At 51.8% G+C, this 22,987-nt stretch overlaps 1 protein-coding gene across 7 annotated transcripts in view; it reads left to right on the forward strand.

Moving 5' to 3' along the window:
• PACC1 (proton activated chloride channel 1) overlaps positions 1–22,987 on the forward strand; it is a 167,829-nt gene that overhangs the window by 63,828 nt on the left and 81,014 nt on the right. For 6 of the 7 annotated variants that reach the window (XM_060643881.3, XM_060643876.3, XM_078441315.2 and 3 more), the window contains one exon: positions 22,780–22,924. The exons of the other annotated variant lie outside the window; for it this stretch is intronic. The gene's annotated coding sequence lies outside the window, so the exon portion shown is untranslated. The remainder of the gene's footprint in view (positions 1–22,779; positions 22,925–22,987) is intronic. 7 annotated transcript variants of the gene reach the window in all.

Consider the following 22,987-nt stretch of genomic DNA (forward strand, 5'->3'; position numbering starts at 1 on the left):
TACTGTGTGCATGGTACCTCTGGGCTCTGGGATGTGTGGCTGGCTCCAGGGCTGGAGGCCACAAATCTCTGGCTGGGCAGTGAGCTAAGTGATGAATGTAGAGCATTCTTGTGGAATGGTTGCTTGTGGAAAGTGAATGAGGGCAGGTCTTTCCTCTCACCTGGGGCAGCCTGAGGGAGGTATCCTGATTCGAGCTGTAGAAACAGGGGCTGGTGTCCCTCTGTGCAGCAGGAGAAGGACCAAGCCCTGGAGTTGGGGCAGATCCCTACCCTGGTACAGATTATGTTATAGTTGGGGAGACACAGACAATGACCACAAATAAATGAGATAATTCGGATGGTTACAAAGGCCCTAAAGAAAACAGGGTGATGGGACGGCCCTAGGTTGAACTGTGTTCCCTAAGAAGTTATATGTTGGTGCTGTCCCCTAGAATGTGGCTTTATTTTTTAAGGTAATCGAGTTAAAATGAGATTATGGTGGGCTCCAACCCATTATGACTGGTGTCCATATAAAAAAAGGGAAATCTGGACAGAGGTACATGAGCACAAGGCCACGTGAAGATAAGAGACCGGGGTGATGCGTCGACAAGGAACACCAGATTTCCACAAACAGCTGGAAGCTGGGAGAGAGGCCTGGAACAGATTCTCCTCAGAAGGATCCAGCCTCTCTGACGTCTTTATCTTGGGCTCCTAGCCTCAGGGACTATGAGAAAATAAATCTTTGTTTCTTAAGCCACCCAATCTGTGGTGCTTTGTTGCGCAAGCCCTGACAAACCCATACAGGGACCAAGAGTGTCTGGGGAAGAACAGGATTACTTGAGCTAACACACTGGGCGATGTCTGAGGATGGGACTTTTGGGCTGAGCCTGAACATTGAGAAGGAGACAGTCCTGCGAAGAGCTGCGGAAGATCCACACCCCAGAGATGGAAGCAGACTTGGCATATCTATGGAGAGATGGCAGGGCCAGGTGGCTGGAGCAGGGGGAGTGAGGGCAGAGAGGGTCAAGGTAAGGTCAGATGGAAGGCAGAGGCCAAAGCAGGTAGGGCCTCGTGGGACGCGCTGGGAATTTGGATTTCACACTAACAGCAATGGGAAGCCAGTGGAGGGAGTGATGTGAAGCGATTTTCCCCTTCTAAAGATCTCCTTGGCTGCTTCATGGAAAAGGCCCTTGAGGGTCAGGTAGGTGGAGATCGGTTAGCAAATGGGGCTCATGTTCTGCTGAGAAATGAGTGCCCTCAGCCGAGGGTGCTGGAGAGGGGTGGGGGATGGTCTGTGTGGTGATAAACTCTGGAGAACCCTGGTTACTGGAGAACCCCCAACAAGACTTGCCCGTCCTGGGATGAGAGGGAAAGAGAGGCATCGAGGATGATCCCTGGGATTTTAGTCTGAGCCACTGAAAGAACAGCAGTGCTTTTTACAGTGGGAGAAGGAAGGGGGTGGGGAAGGGGGTTTCTTGAAGAGGAAGACTGACAGCCAGCTTCCATCCAGATAAGGTTTATAAGATGAGGCCAAAAGGTAAATTAGAGAGACCTAGTCCCTGTGCTAAGACTCACAGCCTGAGGGAGACAGACATGTTAGCAAATGATAGAAACACCATGTGCCAAGTGGCCGGCTACACACAGCTAAGGGAATTAACTCTGGGGAAGTTGGACAGAAGAGGAAAGGTTTTTGTTTTGTTTTTTCAAAATAATTTCAGACTTACATAAAATGTTGCAAAAATAGTACAAAGAATTCCCGAATATCTTTCACCTAGTTTCCCCAAGTGTTGACATCCTACAAATGTACAGTTCAGTCCTCAAAACGGAAATCAACATCAGCCACAAACCTCCTTCAGATTTCATCAGCTGCCTCACTCATGTACCTCATCGGGTCTGGGAGCCAGTGCAGGGACCCCACGTAGTATTTAGTTGTCATGTTTCCTTAGGCTCCTGGGACAGTTCCCTCATCTTACTCATTCGTGACCTTCATACTTTTGAAGAGTACCAGCCAGTTATTCTGTAGAATGTCCCTCAACTTGGCTGGGTTTGGCTGGTGTTTCCTCAGCACGTGTGTTTTGACAAGAACACCACAGAAGCGATGCTGTGCCCTTCTCAGGGCATTGTATTGGGCAGTACGTACGTGAGGCCAATCTGTTGGGTTTCTTGTTATGTTGACTTTGATCACCTGCCTAAGGCAGTGTCTGCTAGGTTTTTCCGCTGTAAAGATACCATTTTCCGCTTTGCAATTAACAAGCATCTTGTGGGGAAATACTTTGAGATTATGTAAACATCCTGTTTCTTACCACATTTTCACCCACGAATGTTTGTTTCCACTGATGATTCCTGCTTTAAACAATCATTATTGTGAGTGTTTGCCGAACGGTGGCTTTCTATTTCCATTGTGTCTTCTAACATCTATTCATTGGAATTTTGCTGTGAGAAAGAGCTGTCCCCTCTCCCGTATGTATGTATTCAAATACTTGTCTATATCGGATAGACCCATTATTTCTTATTTTGCCTTTAATTTATGTTATAATCTATTTTGATTATTATTTATTTTGTTGATGAAATTACCTCAGATTTGGTCATCTTGAACCCCTTCAAGTTGGCCCCTGTGTTCAAAAGGAAAGTTTTGAGCTGGGTCATAAATGAGGCATAGGGACTTACAGGGAAGAGAGAGAACAGAGGTTCCAGGCTTGAGGGCCTGAGGACAACCCTGGGCATGACACCCAGTGCTCTCTGAAGATGCTGGCCGGCCTCTGGGCCTGCTATTCCTGACCATGAGGGCCAGGAGAATGCAGGAGAATGCAGCCACATGCCTTGCTCAGGGGGAGAGACCTCTACTGATGATGCCCCCCCCCCCCCACACACACACACACACACAGGACTTCCCTAGGGACAAATTCTCTGGAGATGCGGTTGCTACAGCTATTCCCAGCATTTGGGCTATTAATGCATCTGCCTGGATTTGCTCAAGAGGGGCCCTCCACCAAGCCCATCGACCCCTCCTGCCACTTCCTGCCTGCCACTGCTCTGCCAGATTGGCCATCACTCAGGGCTGTGATGTCCCCACTGGTTGGCCAATGACTGAAGGGTGTTCCCTTCAGCCTGAAGGGCTTATATCAGGGGAAGTAGTGAGGCTCTTGGAGCTATGGAGTGACAGAACCACATGTAGAGACATGTCCTAGAGTCTCATCTGGGTGAGACTGCCTATTGTTTGGTTTGTTGTCATCTTTTCTTTTTTTTTTTTTTTTTAATTTTGAATGTTTATTATTTTGAGAAAGAGACAGAGACAGAGTGTGAGCGGACAAGGGGCAGAGAGAGAGAGAGGGAGACACAGCATCTGAAGCAGGCTCCAGACTCTGAGCTGTCAGCACAAAGCCCAACGCAGGGCTCAAACTCACGAACTGCAAGATCATGACCTGAGCCAAAGTCAGATGCTCACCTGACTGAGCCAACCGGGCACCCCTGTTGTCATATTTTCAATCCAGGTCCCCTGTGAAGTCTTGAGGAATGCCCAATAGTGTGCCTAGTGGGCAGAGGGCAGGAAAGTGGCAGCTGGATGATTGTCAGTCTGGTCCAAGCCTCTGGCAACAGGGATAGAGCCCTGCCCCAAAGGCAGAATGACTTACCTCAGGTCACAGAGACAGTTGGTGGCTAGGGAAGACCCAGTGTTCGGACCCCTCGTGTCCTTCTCACCACTGCACATTCCCAGTCTGTGCTCCTTCTTGTTTCTCAACCGGCTGATGAGGTCACAGTCTGGGTTTATGTGTCCATTTCCCTCCATCCTCCCCAGCAGGCAGAGAGACAGAGGCCCGTCTTCTGGGCCCCCTCTGGGGCAGGGCATCTCAGCACCTGAGCAGCACGGACCCCTCCCCCACAGGGAAGGAGAGCTGTCCTGGGTCTTTCAGCAAGTGCAAGGCTGAGGTCAAGCCCAGGCTCACCTTGCAACCTCTTCTGGCGGGATGCCTGTGACCTCTCCCAGACCTGGCACTGAAGCTGGCATCGGCTGCCATTTCTGCCCTCTCTCATTCCTCTTCCTTCAGTTCAGGATGAGAAACAGGGCCCACTCTTTTTCTCTTACATTTCAAATTAAACTTAAAGATAGTTAAATATTCACACGATTCAAAATTCAAAAAGTGTAAACGTTGCACTGCAGGAAGTCTCCTTTCCAACTCTGTCTGTTGGACATCTGTCCCCAGAGGCAGTTGCCGTGGTTCGTTTCTCACGGAGCTTTCCAGACAGTCTACATCGGGCCAGCAGACCTGCTCTGTGCAGGAGCAGATAGTAAATTGTTTGGCTTTGCAGGTCCCGCGTCCTGTTTCACGTTGCTCAGCTGCCCTCGTGATGGGGAAGCGGGCACAGATGATACATATGTGAAGAAACGTGGCTGTGTCCCAGCAAAATTTTATGTATGGACACTGAAATTTGGATTTCATGTAATTTTCACCTATTACAAAATAATATTTTTCGTGTTTTTCCAAACATTAAAAAATGTGAAAACCATGCTTACCTCACAGGCTGTACAAAAACTTAGCGTTTTGATGTATGGATAAGTCATGATGTATTTAAACGGTGGCCCATTGATGGACTTTTACTCTGGCTCTGGTCCTTTGTGATCACATAAAATAGCTCAGAGAATACGCTTGCTCATACATCATGTCATGTACAGGCGACGTATCTGCAGGATATATTTGGGGACAAGTCTGATCATATCTGAACAGCCCTTCTTCTCCTCCCAGGTTCCTCCGCCTCCCTTGTCATCTCTTTAAACGTCTTCTTCGTGTTCTCTCAGCAGCAGTCAGTATCAGATGCACTGAGTGCTTCACAAGAACCATCCCTGGCTGTCCCCTCGGCCCTGCCCCAGGCCACCCCTCAAGTGTTTCTTCGACTCCAGCCTCCTAATGGGTCCTCTGCCTTGACTCTCCCCCTGCACCAGCCCTTCCTCACAGAACCGCCCCCAGAGGGATGCATCAAAATCACAAGTGCAACTCTGAAGGCCCCCTGTGCATTTCACAGATCTGTGCAGGCAGAACCACACCCCTCAGGGTGGTGTTTAAGATCCCCATCCCCACCCTTCCAACTATAGCTTAGTCACTAAGAGTAGGACCCTGGAGCCAAAATGGGCTGAATCCTTCGCGCTTCTCAGAGGTTTCCCACTGGGCAAACCAACCTTTCCTTGGTGAGAGCTTAGTTTCCTGACCCGTAAAATGGGCAGAGCAGTAGTCCTCACCTTATAGGGTTATTGTGGGTTAATTCACAGAAAGTACTTAGAAGGGTGGCTGGCACATATTACATGCCCAGTGCATGCTGGCCACCATTATTTTTATTTTCAAACTCAGTCATAGCCTTATCTCCCACGCCCAGCACCCAAGGTTCACTGCTGCTGGCTCCCAACAGTGTAGCCTCACTAGACTGTGACCATTTTGAAATCACTCCATGCCAGTGACCTTGCTGTCTCCTGGTCCCTGTGCTTCGTCAGCCTGGGCAAGATCCCCACACACACACACACAACATGACCCCCTGTTGAAATGCCACTTGGTTTCCAAAGCCCAGCTCAGATGCAGCTCCCCTTCTGGGCCTCAGACTCCACCTCTTTGTACCTCCCCCTCCCCCTCTACTTCTGTGGTTGCCCTTCCACACCTCCTGCACTCATGAGAATTATATATGCTTATGTCCCCCAGCTAGATTGTCAGCTCCCTGCCTGAGGGCAAGGCCTGGGTGTTTTCCATCTCTGAGTCCCCCCCCCCCCGCCCCCCAGCACTTCACACAGAAACTTGCATGTGGAAAGTGCACAGCAAACGCCTTTAGATTCAACTGCAATCAAGCTCTTTGGGGATATAGAATGTGGACATGGGAAGAAAAAATGAACACCGCCCAAGGTGGGACTCAGTACTTCTCCATGGTCTAGAACTCATGCATGTATAAACAAAACGGACTGTTTTCCCAAACCTCAGAGGCGGGCTGGAGGTCTGCTGGCCTCTACGAGTGCATTCCCCATCACACTGCCGATGAGGTAACAAATCCCACAGAACTGCAAACGGCGTTTGCTTTGCCATCCGCATTCACCTGCCTTGCGTAAGAACCTTGCCTAAGTACCAGGTGATGGAGAACTTGAGTGCATGGCCTCATCAGCTGTGGGTGCTGAGACATCCTTCGGGAATCTCAAACTTTATGTTCCCCAAAAGTCTAGATTGTTAGGCTCCTTTGCTTTTGACTCAAATCTCCCAGGATACGGTTGTGACCATGTGTGTGACTGGAGCTCAGAAAAGAGGGCAAGGCTGTCAGCCCACATATCCACAGGGACCCACTAGCTTCGTGTAGTAGAAATCTTAACTAACTGCGACATAATCCTGAGGTCCGGCAGACCGTGCCTTCAAGTGTCCCGGGCTCCTTCTACTCTTTTGCTCTGCCGTACTTAGGGTGTGACTACCATCCTCAGTGCTGCTGTGTGGTCATGTGACAAGGCCATATCACATGACATCACATTCACATTTCAGGCAAGAAAAAGGGGAAACAGTAAAGGACAGAAGAGCACAGTTGAGTTAGCCTATTCTATTTATTTTTTAATGTTTATTTTTGAGAGAGAAAGAGCATAAGCAGGGGAGGAGAAGAGAGATAGGGAGACAGAGGATCCAAAGCAGGCTCCATGCTGACATCAGAGGGCCTGATGCAGGGCTTGAACTCATGAACCATGAGATGGTGAACTGAGCTGAAGTCGGATGCTGAACCAACTGAGCCACCCAGGGACCCCAAGTCTATTTTAAAGCACTTTCTCAGAAGCCCCTCCCAATGACTGTCCTTTACACCTCATTGATCCTAACTGTGATCCATGCACATCCTAACTGCAAAGCAGTCTGGGAAATATAGTTTTTTAGCTTGTCACATTGCTACCCATACATAGAAATTGGGATTCTGTTAGTACAGAAAAGGGGGGAGTAGGGTTGGAGTGGGTAATTCGTGGTCTCTGCCCCACTTGGGGCAGGACTTTCATGAAGGGGGATCAGATAAGAATCATCCCCAGGGGGATCAGATAAGAACTTACCATGCACCCAGGCAGTTCACTAAGTAAGTGAGGGAAGGGAGGCCTCTCCTGTTACCCTCACGCATGATGGAGTAGTTCCAGCACCCGTTTTAGAGATAAGGCAAATGAAACCTAAAGCTGTTCAATACCTCACTCAGGGTCACACAGCTAGTAAATGGCATCCAGATTCAAACTCCAGAATCCACCATGCTCCCTTCACCCCTCCAGGCTCACCTCCCCAGGGAGCTTCTGTAGAGAAGGAAAGAAGAAAGGTCCAGACAGCGTGTATCCGTACCAGGACCTGGACAGGGCTTGGGAGGAATAGGAAATAAAGATTCCTAGAGTGCTTCAAGTGGCCATTTTCGAACATAAAGATGTCTTATTACAGCTAATTCCCAGAAAGATTTAAACTGTAAACTGTTTGACACTTTAAAAAAAGCATCAACATGAAATAAAAGCCAGAAATCAAATGCAAAACTAGGATGAGAGCACCTTTTGTGGGGGACTCCAGAGGCAAGGCAAGGGACAGAGTGGGAGGCCCACTCCAGGCTGGGAGGACCAGCAGGGCAGAGAGGCAAGTGGGTCTCTGCTGGAGACCAAGTCCCTCCTGCTCTGGACAGCAGCCAGCAGAGTCTGCCCCCCCCCCCCCCGTCAAGAGCTGGGTGGAGGCAGGACATGTGAGGAGCAACACAGGCAGCTCAGTGTCCTGGGAACATTCTCGCCTTGGGTGAGGTGACCAGCAGTGAAGCTCTGGGCACCCTGTGCTTGGGGCTACCTTCCTGCCCTCCGGGTCTTCTGTGTGCCTCAAGTGGAAAGGAACTCGAATCCCCCACTCTCACAGGGATGTCCCGAAACCAAGGAAATCCTAGGGCCTCAGGTTTCACCTCAGACTTGGAAGCTCGGGGGTTAGAGTGCACGCAAGATGCCCATGCAGCGTCTGTGGCTGAGCGCCCCCTTTAGGCAGCATCTGGGACTGCAGTTACCTGCTAATTACATTAAGGGAGTTATTGCTGTTGTCTGGCAGGTGATGGTGCGGTCAACTAAAATCCGGAATATAGGTGGAGGGACAGGTTGGTGGGGGTGTCAGGAGAGGCTGGAGATGGTTATTGTCTTATTCAAAGAGAAGATGGAGCCTGTCCCTGACCTCAATCAGTTAATGCCTAAAGTGGTTGAAAATGGAAAACAGAGCAACTGGTACTCCAACACTTCATGGATTTATCAGTCAGCAGGAGTCTGTTAAGCCCCCATCACGTGCTCAGCATGATTCTAAAATCTCTGACAAATATATGAAAAGCAGAGTGAAAACCCAGCTAATCCAACCACTGGGAAATCGTGTCTTTTCTGGACACCTGAAAATTTACCAGCCCCGCACACATCAAGCACTTTTTTAAACATGTTAAATATTTTGGATGAAAATGTTTTTAAAACGCATTATGCTCATCCCTGGCTTCCTTAGAGGCTATTGAACATGGTTTGACTGTGAACATCATTGACTCTGCTGTCCTATGTTATGATAGCCCTGGAGGGAGGCTGTGGGGATGACTGCTTCCACACTATATGGTCCCCAGGCACTATTTGGTTTAGTCATCTGCTTTTATACTTTTTCTAAATATTCCCTCATTGTCAGGCTTTAAGTGTTAGTTTTCCCTGTTCTTTTTAAGCCTCCTTTCACTTCATTGCTTCTAATCTCCAAGTTTGGAAACCGGACAGATTCATCTTTTATAACCCATCTTGGCCCAAAATGGAATTAAGGGGACGGTTAAAATTTATCAAGGACCTACTGTGTGCTGCGCATTTTGCCAACTGTTTTGCAACCTTTTTTTTTTTTTTTTTTTTTTTTTTTCACAACAGCCCTCGGAGTTGGGAATTTTGTCTCCACTTTATAGATGTGTAGACTGGGGCTCAGAGAATTTAAGCAACTTGCCGAAGGTCACCCAGCTGCTAGTTAGTGGCAGGGTTAGAATTCAGATGCAGTGTGTCCAGCACAGGGACCATCCATGCTTTTCAGTGCTCTGAGTTTGTGGGAAATCACATGCTCTTCCCTATTGCTTCTTACTGTGCTAGCCTGTGATAGTTTTATCTTCCTAAATGGAATGTAAGCCTCTTGAGGGCAGTGACCTAGCTGCCAGCTTATTATGTATTGCCCACACCATCACCCAGTGTCAGGATTCCAGGTGATCAACAGGTGCTTTGCAAAGAGTGAGAGCCTAGAAGATTAAGGGCAGGAGAATGGAGGTGGACCATTGCTCCCCTCCTTCCGAACACCTCATACCTCCCTGCTGCCTACAACTTTCAGCTTACAACCAGGCATTTGCGCAGCATTTGCTGAGCAGGATGCTTTGTCTGCTTAAAGCTCAAATCTTCCCTTAGCCTAACAACAATTTCTGAAGCATCCCCACATGGGCCACTCTGGGTTGGAAGGAAGGAGTGTAGGCTCCAGCAGCCTGCCTACCCCTGAGGAGACATCGAGGCCAAGCCCAGAGGAGACACCACAGAGGCATAGTGGCCCAGTAGGGAGGCGAAGGCTGGTGTTGGGTCCGGGATTTTTGCTAAAGAAATTCTAGAGTGGTGTTGGGTCCAGGATTTTTGCTAAAGAAATTCTAGAGCAGATGCCTTTGAGGAACCTTTTATACAGAACTTTGTTCCTCCAAGTAGCATAACTGGAATTCTGACTTTCCGGCCAAAGCAAAAGCAGGCCAGCATCCCAGCGGGGTCTGGTTCTGCTGAGTAATGCCTGCCCTGAATCTTTGCTCTGTGACTAAAACTCTGGGGAGAAAAACTCACGTGACTTACGGATCTCATCGTGACAGGACAGTTTCTGTTTGTGTGTTGGTTCTCCATCAGAAACACTGAGCTCAGTGGGGAACCCCCTCCCCCCGTGTGACCGGAGCACACGGGCGACCTCACGTGACCCGCAGCCCGCGCCAAGCACTTCTCGGGTGATATCACACCCTCGCTGACTGCCCAGGTGTTGCACGGCCTCCCGGGGCTGACACGGTATTTGCATCATTTCGGATACTTGGCTCTCGATTTGTTTGCCTTTGGTTAATAGTAAATCTGGAGTGGGGTTGAGGGAAGTTGTTGAGACAGCCAGACAGCGGACACGTCTTGCTGGGCCTTGGACCTGGGGCTCCCAGCCCATCTCTGCCCCAGGAACCTTGTCAGGTCTTCCTGGCTGGGACCTGAGGCTGGAGATTGCTGGTCTAGCCCCTCCTGCTTCAGTCCCAGGACTTGTTGCAGATTTGGAGCCCCCTCAAAGGGCCAGGACCAGGGCCAGGTGCTACTGAGCCTCAGGCTTCTATGTGCCTCTTTCCTCATTTCTCTCTCTCTTCAGAAAAACCAGTGCTAGAGGCCCCTGGATTCCCCCTCCTTCCTTCTGCTCTGGCCATCAGAGCTCAGCCTTCCCGCCCCGGGGGTCCAGGACTCATTGCTTCACAGACCTGCAGAGGGTCAGGGCTGAGGGACTCTGCCAAGATCTGCCCCACCAGACCAAGGTGGCAGGGTGATGTCTTAACCCACTTCACTCAGCCACCACTTTCCAGCACAACTTCATCTCTCTGGCCTCAGTTTGCCCATCTGCCAAGGAGTAGGAAATGAGCCCCATTCTTCCAACCGCAGAATAAAGACTTGAACAAGCTGGGGGTGCCTGGGTGGCTCAGTCGGTTAAGCATCTGACTTCAGCTCAGGTTATGATCTTGCAGTTCATGCGTTCGAGACCCCCATGTCAGGCTCTGTGCTGACAGCTCGGAGCCCGGAGCCTGCTTCTGATTCTGTGTCTCCCTCTCTCTCTGCGCCTCCCCAGCTTGTACTCTGTTTCTGTTTCTCTCTCTCTCTCTCTCTCTCTCTCTCTCTCTCTCTCTCTCTCAAAAATAAATAAAAACATAAAGAAATATTAAAAAAAAAAAAAAAAAAAAAGACTTGGACAAGCTGGGTTTGCAAAAGGGCCCAGGGCCCCATGGCTCCAGCAGTCCACAGACTTGAATGAGCATGCATCAGAAGCCCCGGGGCAGGGGGGCAGGGTGAGGAGGGGAGAGGCTGTGAAGACAGAGTGTCTTTGAGTCCTCCTGCTCCCAACCCCCAGGGCTTCCCATTCATTCGGCCTGGAGTGGGATCAGAGAATTTGCATTTCAAGTTTTCAGGTGTTGCTGATGGGCTGGTCCCCAGGACCACCCTTGAAGAACACTGCTCTGAATCACATAACTCCTGGACATTGCCCCCCCCCCCCACCGTCACCCAAAATGGGTGAGAGTCCGTGTGTACAGAAACCGGCTCAAACTGGCCCTGGGAAGTTGGTAGCTTGAAATCAGCCATGTGAGTATTTATACCTTGGAAATCAGCAAATGCTATAAATTGGAACTCTTCCCCAGATTGCCGGCTGTTAAACATTTACTAGCATACCCCTGGATACGAAGGCAGCCTTTCTCTTCGTCTGCACTCTAAGGCAGGTGTTGTGCCTCGCAAACTGAACAGGAAGGCTCAGCCAGAATTCTCTGTACTTCCATTGTCTTATCTATAAATTGGAAACAATAATAGCGTCTACCTCACAGGGCCGCAAGAATTAAGAGACTACGTGTGATCATTTAGCAAAGTAACCAACGTAGAGTAAGTGCTCAAAGGTATTAACTATTGTCATTAAAGTCCTTTGGATTATAGAGATCTGCATATTTTCTTCCTCTAAGCTTATAAAGTTTTATAGAACTGTATACCCAGCTGGGGGGGACAGCGTGCCATGCTGAGCTTGACAGCCTTGGGGTACACAGTCTTCTGGGGGCTACCCCCGGCACCCATCATGAGCCCCAGCCCCTGGATTTGTACATGTGACACCATTGGCCACAGCAGCCAACCAGATACTCCTGGGCTCACAGAGTCTCTCACCTGAGAACCTGGACCTAAAACCTGGAGCCAGCCTATCAGCCACCACCCGCAGGTCGGTGAGGCAAACAGGCCCTGCCAGCAGCCAGAGGGACCAAGGAAGGGCTGCAGAGAGAAGAGACGACATAGACACTTGCAGGCGGGCATGGGAGGGGAGGTCTCGAGAAGACCCCGCCTCTGAATCGGGACTCCTCTTAAAAGGTCTCTTGCTGTCCTGCCCTGGACCTAACATCCTCACAACCAGTGTCTCCTTCGGCTTGAGTCAGATCAAGTTGGCTACTTCTGTTAGTTAGAACCAAAGAGTCTCAGCTTCTCCACTCACTGCCCTCTTTGCCCGATGCCTTGCTTCTCCCAGTGCAGACACAGATCCCAGGGCCAGCTCGGTCCTGCTCACTGTGGATTTGGGGCAGTTCTCTAGGCCTCTCCTCTTTAGAATACTCATTGAATGTGAACTTGGGCAGGAGCAAGCCTCCCTCTGAATTTTCCCCATTATGTGTATAGAAATGAGTATCTCGACATTAAGCTACTCAGCATCATCAGTCCCTGTGTGAGTCCCCTCAGCGACTCCCCGTTGCTCCTGGACAGAGTCCAGTCTCCTTTTGTGGACTGGGGTTGCTGCCTGAGTCTCCCATTTACATCTCTCCCCTTCTCGTTCACTCATTTCTGAGCCAAATGGACCTGCCGGCAGTTCCCCCAAGATGCTCCCTTCCATCTGGCTTCTGTGTAGAGCAGGATTTCCCGAAGCCTGTAGCCAACCACCAACCTTTCTGCAGGCTTCCCCCGGACGTTGTTTCCCCTGCGCCGCCTTCCCCACCACAGCGCTGGCTGCCCCTCTGTGCCTGGCAGCCGGTACATCTCCACACCACGGCGCATCACTTGGCCTACCTGTTTACCACACCCCCTGCCTCACCACCAGATCCCGAGACCCGTCCCCCTTGTTTCCCCAGAGCCCACAATGTAAGTGCTCGGTGAGTGGTTCCATACGTGTTGTGGCCCGAGGAAAGTGGGCTCCAGAAGACCCCGGTGCTTGCCAACTCCAGGGGCCACAGCCACTGCCCACGGTGCCCTGTGGGAAGTCGTTTTCTAGAGGGAGGAAAGGGAGAGGAAGGGGGAAGGGAGTCCCCAGGTGGGCCAGGTAGAGATTATTGAGAGTTTGTGCCTGGGCGACTGGATAGGGAGCTCAGTGGAAGTGAAGTGTGGGTGGAAGGAACAGTGAGCTTGGCAGGAAAGAGGTAAAGTGAGGTGTACGGGATGAAGGGGCAGAATCTGGAGGGAAGTAAGAGAAGGAGAAAAATGAGCCCTGAGCACTGACCCCTGAGCCTTTCCTGGACCCCAGTTCATGCCACGCATGTTCCCAGGAGGCACGGGGGCCCCAGGTGCTCATGGGCTTGCCTGTGGGACGTCATAAGGGCCTCGGATTCACACCCCCTCGCCCCCCATCTCCAGACAAGTTGCTCTGTAGAGCCAAGGGGAGGAACAAGTGGTTCCCTGCCCTTGGGCACAGGGTCAAGATCATGAAAGCATCACAGCGCTGCTCCAATGATATCATGTATGTCATTCCTCGGTTACCACGTGATAGGGCTGCAGTTTTTGCCATGGTGTGGAGGTCCTGACCTTCAGAGAGCCCTCCCAACAAGCTAGACAGAAGGAGGAGGTTGGGCTTCCGGTCCAAATATTTTCAGTCCAGGAAGTCTATGGTGTGAGGCCTCCTTGTAACCTGTGATATATTTTCGGGGTTGTCCAAGAAAGATTTTATCAGACCTCTAATAGATGACTTTAATAGATGATCCTATGAAAATTGTGTGCACAAACAAGAAGCTAAGAGAGTTTGGAGAAAGCCTACATTCTCCTGCCTTCCCCAGCAAGAAAAAAAAAATAGCTTCACCCCTAAGAAGGTTATAATCGAGGTGGGGTAAGAAAATGTGCATTTTTTTTTAAGTGCGGAGAATAATTAAATATTAAATGGTGTGGTGCTTGCTGGTTGCAACAGGGCTGTAATGTGGCTCAAGGAGTCAGTTCTGCGTCAGAGAATTCGAGAGAAGGGGGAGACCAGAACCACAGATGTGGATCAGCGGAGAAAAGAAGGGAGGGGTTCTAGGGAAGGGGAATTGCAAGAGTAATTGCCTGTAGAGTGTGCCAGACGGGAGGGGCTGGGTGAACCAGATTCTATGTTAAATGCAGGAAGATAGGATTGGAGAGAGGGAGGAGGGTGTCAGGAGGGGGAGGTGGGGGCAGTTAAGAAGTCTCTGCATGCCCAACTCCAGGAATTTGGGATGATGGAGATGACGGAAGGAAGGGATGGTGAGAGGGGAGGAAGCATCCCAGGGCTGGCGAGGAAGGAGCTGAGGAAATCTCCAGCAATTGCTGGTCCCCAGCAGGCATGGGAGGCTGGGAGGTTTCCTTGTGGGTGGCTGACTTGAGAGCTGAGGGCACCACTCTTCCCCCGACCCCAGGGTTCTGTGCCCCACTGCAGCAGCAGAAGCTTCATGAACCCCACCATCAGAGAATGAGCACACAGGCCAGTGCTCCCCTGTGTGCCTGCGGTCCCAGCCTGTCATAGGCCCCAGGGAGCCACTGCGGGGCCTTGCACAGGGAATGGCAGGATCCAACACTTTGACAGACATTTGGCGGGTCGGGGGCGGGGGGTAGCTACTAGGTGCAAAGCACCATGGGGAAATGGAAATAAGTGACACCGGGACCCACAGTCAGGGGAAGAAAGCACGTGGTTAAGAGCCCTGACAGAAGGATGGAACAGCACTGGGGGAGGGGTGTGGGTTATTAATCCTGACTGAGAGGATTGAAGGCAGCTCCCAGCAGGGTGTGGGGTTTGCACCCCCTCGGAAAATGAATAAGGATGCGCAGGCAGAAAAGCTGGGCAAGAGGAAGGGCAGAGGGAAGGAGGAGGTCCTGAGGGAGAGCAGCACGAGCTCAGGTGCACAGGCTACAGAGCCCATGTCCTGCCCACGGAAGGGTCAGGTGACCTTCGTGAGGGACACAGGGCCATGCTGGTCCCAGCGTGTGAGGGAGACTGTGGGTAGAGGTGGGGAGGTTGAGGCAGAGGCTAAGAGCCAGGGAGGGAGAGGTCAGGAGGAAGAAGGCCTGGGAGCGTGGGTCCTGGGTTTGGGCGGCGTCCCCGGAGCACGTGGCTAGAGCTAGAAGGGACAGAGCAGCGAAGAGGAATAAGACAGCACCAGCACCTTGGTCGCAGGCCAGGGGAGGAGGCCAGAAGCAAGAACTGCTCAGTATGGAAAGTGCTCGAGTCCTGTGGGCACACAGAGGAGGGAGTGATGCACTCTGCTCTGGACCTGGCGTGTGGGGCGTGTGGCGTGTGGCGTGTGGGGCTGGGAAGACATTTGAACTGGACTTGGGGCCTTGGGGAGGGAGGAGGTTCCCTGGGTTGGGAAGAGAAGGGGTTTCAGGCGGAGGAGTCACCGCAAAGAAGGAGGCAACACTACGAAAGGGCAAGGAACAGAGACCAGCAGGTTGGCGTGACCAGTGTGTGCGTGTGTGCGTGTGTGTGTGTGTGTGTGTGTGTGAGAGAGAGAGAGAGAGAGAGAGAGAGAGAGAGAGAGAAAATGAATGTGAGTGCACATTGGGAGATGAGGCTGGAAAGGAAGATTGGGGGCCAGACTGGGAGGCTTTCACCTGCCCTCCTGAAGGGGCCTGGATGTCACTCTCATGCAGTGAGGAGATCCAGCGTTTCTGAGCAGGAGTCCCATAACCAGAGCCGTGTGTTAGAAAGTGAATTCTGACCCCTGCATGGAGGAGGATGGAGGGGACGAAGCCACGAGGCAGGGACGAGCCAGGAGGTTGGCACACGCGTCCACAACAGCAGCAGGGGAGCTGGCAGGCAAGAAGAGCGAAGCCAGCAGAAGCCACTCCTGGGCCGCAGTCAGTAGGCCTTGCTCACCAGCGGGGCGGGAGCCGTGAAGAGGGAGGAGCGGAGGACAGCAGCAGGGCTCCCTGGTTCTCTGGCTGGGCTGGGCCGTGAACCGAGAGAGGAAATAGAAGACGATAAGTTGGTCCGTGGGGGCAGGATGTGAGCCCTGTCCCAGACATTTTGAATCTGAAATGCTTGAGGTGATGCCCAACAAAAAGTTATAAATACTGGAAATGAGGGCAGAGGCCAAGACCCCCAGGAATACCGATACTTGAAGAATAGGTTTAAAAACGGGGGAAGAAAGCATGGATGGAACCGAGAGAACATCTAGGAGGTGGCTACGGTGGTCACGTGCAAGGTGGCCCGGCGTGGCAGCTGTCGGGGAGGAAAGGGAGCGCCCCATGTGAGAGACTCATGTGGAAGGAGGTTCATCAGACATTGGCAGCTGTCTAGACAAGGAGAATGGCTGAACTAACGGAATAATGTTGGTGCTCTAGGGAAGAGGCAACGTCGGGTGGGGAGTGGGGGGAGATGAGTCTGGGTGTGAACCTGTTTAATCTTAAGGGAGGGTGGGATGTTGTTGTCAAGCCATCTGAGCTGAGCGCCCTATACAGAGGGCGCCCGTGAGTCTTGAACGAGCGATGGGGAGGATGGGAGGTCTGAAAAGCGGCTGGCAGAGAAGGTACAGGTGGCTGAGCCTGTACAGGAATCCAGTCCCCTGGCCCCAGTGGTCTTCCGTGACCCGTCGTGCGCGAGTGGCTGAGCACACCCCACACTCAACCAGGATTTGTTGGAAATGGAAAGTTCTGGTCCATTCCACTGAACCCCATCCCGTACCAGAGACCCCCTCCCAGCCTCCCTCCTCAGTGTTCCCTGGTGACTCCTGATGTCCCTTGGGACCTAAACTCCGTCCAGGAATGTGTCCCGTGCCCAGCAGACCAGGAGCTCTCTGAGCATGGGGGTGGTATCTCCCTTCTTCATGTTCCCAACAGCCCAGGACGGGGCCCGTGCATGCAGGGTGGGGGCACACTGTGTGATCCTCAGTCTCCAAAGAAGACAGGGGTGCTTGAAGTCCCATTTCGTCCCGACAGGACTTTGGGCCAGATCCCATGGGCACAAAGACTTGTGACCCCCCCAGACTTCCTGGTTCAGGCAAGGTCATTCAATTCAGATGATGGTGTAACTGCCCCTGACTGTTTACCTGATCTGCTCCAAGTAGGTGAGATGCCCGGATTGGGGGTGAAGGGACAGGAAAGGGTTGTTTGTATCTGGACCTACTCGGCCCACCTGTCCCAGAGGCCCCACATCATCAAATGTTTTCCAGTTCCTATGGTGACCAGATCACAGAGCCAGGATTTGTTATTGTTCTGGGGAGAAAAGGGAAGGGCCACAGAGTGAGAGACTGACGTCCATCAGCCAGGCAGCTGAGTCACTGGCCACGGTCTGGTGTGTTCATGGAGTCACTTCCCTGTGGTCTGAGGCTCCCACTGGCCTTCCCTGTGACAAGAAGCTGGTCCTTGGACTGTGTCTGTCAGCAAGTGCAGATAACAGGGCACCCCTCCCTCGGCATTGCAAGTGGCCAGCAGGGTGGGGAGGGAAGTTACTGAAAAGGGCACACTCCTGCCTCCAGAGAGTGAGAGCTTATGGGGAAGGGAGCATTCTCCATCCTTCCAGACTACACATGTGTATTCGTGGACAGCTTCTAGGGCCACCCGGCAACTGGCTTATGCTATGACCTCAACCAAGTCACCTGACCTATCCGAGCCTCAGTCTCCTTTTGTCCAAACTGGGGAAACCGGTGCTATGCCATCAGCTCGTTACAGGATGGGGTCTAGACCCCGACCATACATCTCTGGACCACCTGGCAGATGAAGAATTCCTGTTGCCCCCCCCCACCAAACACACGTGCTGGCTCCTTGTTGAGCAGCCATGGGAGGCCACAGGGGACACAGCCACCCCCACCCACTGCTACCAAAAATTAAAGTAAGAAGCTTCAGGGGCACCCGGGTGGCTCAGTTGGTTGAGCGTCTGACTTCAGCTCAGGTCATGATCTCACTGAGTTCAAGCCCCGCATCAGGCTCTGTGCTGACAGCTCAGAGCCTGGAGCCTGCTTCGGATTCTGTCCCTTCCTCTCTCTCTACCCCTCCTCTGCTTGCACTCTGTCTGTCTCCCTCTCTCTCTTTCTCAAAATAAACATGAACAAAAAAAAGTTTTTAAGTAGCTTCAATTGCAGACATAGATGGGAACAGAACAAGAAAGTCAGTGGGTCAGCCTGAGGGGGTGGGTCAGCAAGGGTATGAGGACAAAGGAGAGGCTGTGAGGCAGATATCCTAGAAAGAAGGTGCTCAGGCCACCCCAGGTGTGCTCCAGGCTCCTGAGACCCCCCCCCCCCAACCCTTGCTCTGGAGCCGAGCCAGCCAAGGCCCTTGTGACAGCCCGGCTTTCCGGACAGAATTTCCACCAGAGAAAGGGTGCTGATGGGAGAATGTGGCTCATCAGCCCACTCGGATGGCTGTATCCTCACTGTGAGTGGCTGAGTCAGCACCGGTATTTACACTCGTGTTGTAGTGAGTCACCCCCAAACATGGCCATCTCACAGGCCTCTGACCAACTCAGGTTTTCTCGCCTGCAAAGTGGAAACCCGCTGCCTGGAATGTAATGACCACAGAAGGGAACTGTCCCCCAAAGAGGAGTCTAGACTGTGCCAAGGGGAGTCCCACATGACACCCATTCTGCAGTCATCTGATGGCCTCCATGGCCTGTTCTCTGCTGACCTCTTCTAGCAGCTACCTCGAGGCCAGAGAAGAGCTGTCTCCACCGGGCTGGTCCTAAGCAGTGCTTTTCAGACGGGGGGATGGAAACCCGGAAGTGGGTCACGGGATTAGTTCAGTGGGTGGGATGAGCATTTTTAACAGTTAGAGTAGAATCACAGTACAGGTGAATGTTCAGAAGTCTTGCATCCGTGCGTGTGTGTGTTACATGAACGTACACACACACGCTACATGAAAACAGCAATAGAAAGACAGCACATTCTGACTGGGTCATTTAAAGGGCATTTAATAAGAGGGACTATTTACAAAGGTGTTCGCAGGCTGTACGGAAATCGGAAGGGGTAGTGAAGAGCCAGGTCTAGGCACCGGGGCTTCATTAGCAGCCTTAGGCTCGAGGCTTAAAGGGGGAAGGCACTTCCAGAACTTGGAGGCAGAGGGATGTAGAGAGGGCGCAGGCAGGAGCTGTGACCATCAGCCAAGGGAGTTGCCGGCCAGCCTGAGCTGACCTCCGTGGGGAATAAGTACTAACCTTCACTCCTCTCCCTCCTTCCCACTCACCAAACCCTGGGAAAGCCTGGAAGCAGGAAGAACGGACGGGGCCCGTGTGTGGAGATCACCTGGAACCTACCTCACACATGCGGGGGATGCGATGTAAAAGGCAGAGTGTCTCTCACCGTGGGTCTCAGGCGGTGAAGTTTTGAAAACCCCAGACGCCTGTGTGTGACACTGGGGTGGCTGCTGGGAAGAAGCCGTACGTTTCTGAATGGCCCCGGGTCGGGGTCAGCGCCTGAGGAAGGCTGTGGTGGCAATGCCAACGCCCGTGAGGAAGCAGTCGTGCGCTTTCATTACAGCCGGGAGCACGGCACATTCCAGACGGGCCGTCGGTGCCGGGCAGGAGAAACCACCTTTGCCCAGATGCCAGACGGCAGGCCTGGGCGCAGCCCGCAGTGTCCATGGGCTGTGGGCTAAGGTCAGGGAGGAAGGGATGGAGAGGGAGAGTGTGGGAGAGAGGAACAAAGGGGCCTGTGGTCGGTGACACCCACGCCGGGCAGTTGCCTCAGCTGCTCAGGGACAAAGGGCAGAGTTCTATTTCTAGTTCCCTGTGGGAGCAGGAGAAAATGACATTCTTTCCACAGGCCCGCGGTTGGCCCACGAATGCTCGGGCTACGCGTGGTTGTTCGCACCACACTCTCTCTGGGCCTCGTCTCCACAGCCCACGCTGCTGCTGAGCCCATGCTGGCTCAGTCACATGCTGAAGAATTCACGCCTTCCCAGCAAGAGTGTCCAGGCTCCAAGGCTGCTTCTTCCCCATCCGCCATCAGCCCCTGTGACACCCAGCTTCAGGTGCCCAGTCCCGAGCTACGTGTGGAAAGGCTGCGACACTCACTGAAAACCAGGCCCGGTTCCCAGAAAAGAGTCTCTTCCAGAAAGGAAATAGTTTTCTCTAATGGTAAAAAAAAAAAAAAAAAAAAAAAAAAGCAGATGATTAGTGTTCATAATAAGAGAACTCTCGTTTTACCCTTGCTATTTCCTTGAGCGATAGAGAACAGCTCCGCCCTTCACACACTTGGGTTCCTGCTAGCTTACTCACCTGGCACTCCGGCTGGCGTGTTTACTTAGGAGTTAATAAGGTGAAGAGTGTTTTTGCCCTTTGAACGTGTCTTTTTCTTCAGAATCTCTTAATTTCTCTCGGCCGCATGATTGTTACTGCTAAGGGTCAGGACAGAGTCTTGAGGACACGGTTAAAGGTGCCTTCTGGAGGGGCGCCTGGGTTGGCTGAGCATCTGACTTGGGCTCAGGTCATGATCTCACCGTCCGTGGGTTCGAGCCCCACATTGGGCTCTGTGCTGACAGCTCAGAGCCTGGAGCCTGCTTCCAATTCTATGTCTCCCTCTCTCTCTGCCCCTCCCCACTCATTCTCTCTCTCTCTCTCTCAAAACCTAAACATTTAAAAAAAAAAAAAAAAGTGGCTTCTGGACAATATCCTCTCTAGCCCAAACCAGCGGACCTTGGGCTGGACCCCAGTGTTCAATCCTAAAAATGCCCCTAGGAAATGTCTTGCCAGTGTCATATTTTTTTATAAGTCAACCACACACAAAGTGGATGCTTTACTATTTAATCAGTCTCAACCAAGTCATGATGAAACTGTAAGAGGAAAAGGAGAGTCCAAGAGAGTCCGTGCCTTCCCCAATTCTGTGCTCATCAACCTCCTCGAGGGCCAGTGGCAGTGCCTGGCTGGCATCCCTTTACTGCCCTGCCTGGCGCTTCCCTGTTCTGCCGAGACCTGCCTGGTGTTAGCCACCTCCCTGCACCTTGCACTTCTGCCCACGTGAGGTGTGTGGTTGGCTATCTGTCTCTCTCAGAGACTCAGGAGACCTCTTGGAGGGCAGTGGTTCTGCCTCATTTGCCTCATTCTAGCCCCTTCGTCTGCAACAGTACCTGGGCGGTCAGAGGGGCTCCGTAAAATGTGCGTGGGGTGAAAGAATGAATGAAACATTCGCTGTAGCTAAGATTTTCAATGCGGAAAAAAAAAAAAAAACCACGAAGACCTAGCCATGACTTTCAAAATTTTTATGTGTTTGGCAGTAAGAAGTTTGATTTAAAAAAAAAAAAATCTAACCTAAGCCCCAAAGCAAATAAAAGCAAAGCAGCACATGCAGGTAAAGTTGTCAGGTTTAGCAAGTAAAAATACGGGACATCTAGTTAAGTTTGAATTTCAGAAGAGTAAAAAAAAAAAAAATTTTTTTTGGAGTGTAAGTATATCCCCAAACTGCATGGGATATACTTATACTAAAAAAAAAAGTATTTTTTTTGTTTACCTGATATTCAAATTTAAATGAGTGTCTTATATTTTAACTGGTGGCTCTCTACCCAGGCCTGTACAAACACGGGACCCCGGGGGTCCTGTTTGTAAATCACTGTTTTAGGAAAAGCTGTGACACCCATCTTGCTCTCCTCCTCCCATCGCTGGAGCTGTTCTAAGAAGGGCCGAGGCCTCCTCCCCCAGCAAGTGTGCCTGGATCATAGGTGTCCGTGTGGGCCCCAGGCTGTGAGGAAAGGCTGTTGCTAAAAGTGGGTCAAAATAACTTGATCAGCAGCCAACATTTATGACAAACAACAATGCCCGTTTACTCAACCGTTTCAAGTCCAATGAAGGTTACTTCACACCTTGTTTTCACTGAAACCTTGACCCCCGCTGACAGACTGTTCTGTCTGTTCTGTGAAGGCAGGTGTGTGAAGAAGCCGCCTTCCTGCTCCTCAGCCCCGTCCTTCTGGGGTGAACAGAGGAGTAACCGCATCCCAGCCAGTCAGCTTGGTTCTGCTGGGTGGAGACTGGCGGCCTCTGTGGAACCAATGCAGACATGATAAGCAAACCCACACCTCTCTCTCTTTACTCCCCTGTGTACAAGCAGTGGAGAAGCTCCTTAGAGAATCAGGTGAACTCTTGAATGCCTTCCAGATGAGTTCATTTTGAAGAGGGAATTGGTAAATCTCAGTGGGAAACGTCTGCCCACATTAGAGCTCCCTTACCAGTTGGGGTGCCCACCAGTGTGTAGTATTGTTGGTGGGGGGAGCCAGACAATCCTCTAGATTGTGTATGACCCAGGCTTAGCCCCTGGGATGTTCATGCTCTGGGCTTTGACCCTCAAAGGACAGCAGGTGGGTGGAGGTGATGTGTAGCCGTGACGGTAAGGTCAAGAGTCAGCAGTCAATGGCACTGGCCGCAGCACCTACACTGGGTGTCTGTCACTGGGCTGCCCGACCTCCCTTGGGTGTGCCCTGCCCATTTCCCCGAACTTGGTTTGCCAGGCTTCTAGTCGGTTCTCTGAATCATCCAGTATCCTTTCCCATCCGCTCGTTAACCAGGCTGTTTGCACAAGAGCACTCACAAGTAGGACCAGCCGGTCACCAGGCCTCACCCTCACACTCCCCGCCCCCTTTCCTTGAGGCCCTGGTGAGTGTGAGACCCGATCAGAGATGGGATGACTGTGCTAAAGGATGTCACCAGGATCTTCCTCCGGAGCTATCTGGTGCCATGCTTCCCCAAACTGTAGGGCTTTCAAAAAAATATAGACTCCGGGTACCCGTTCTCCTTCCAGGTACCTGAAACAGGGCTGAGCTCCCCATAGTTCTTGGTAGACGCGACGGGCCAAAGAAATGTGAGCAGAAGGGATGAGTGGCACTTCCAGGCAGAGCTGGTGTGCAAAGCCGGTTTGTAATTCACCACGTTCCCCCTCCCCACCCCCATCACAGGGGTCAGACACACTCTGGATGGTGGTCACTCTGTCAGCCTGGAACCTGGAGTGACGAGTTACAGGAGAGCTCCGAACCAATCCAAGGTGATCATTTGGAATGAGCAAGCAAACAAGAAACTTTCCTCATGTCAAGTCACTGAGAGGTGAGGGTTGTTTGTTCCCATAGCAGAACCTGTCCAGTTCTGACTGATACGCGGGCACTGTCC

Source organism: Panthera onca, chromosome F1, assembly GCF_046562875.1.
Source record: "Panthera onca isolate mPanOnc1 chromosome F1, mPanOnc1 haplotype 2, whole genome shotgun sequence".
NCBI classification, from domain to species: Eukaryota; Metazoa; Chordata; class Mammalia; order Carnivora; family Felidae; genus Panthera; species Panthera onca.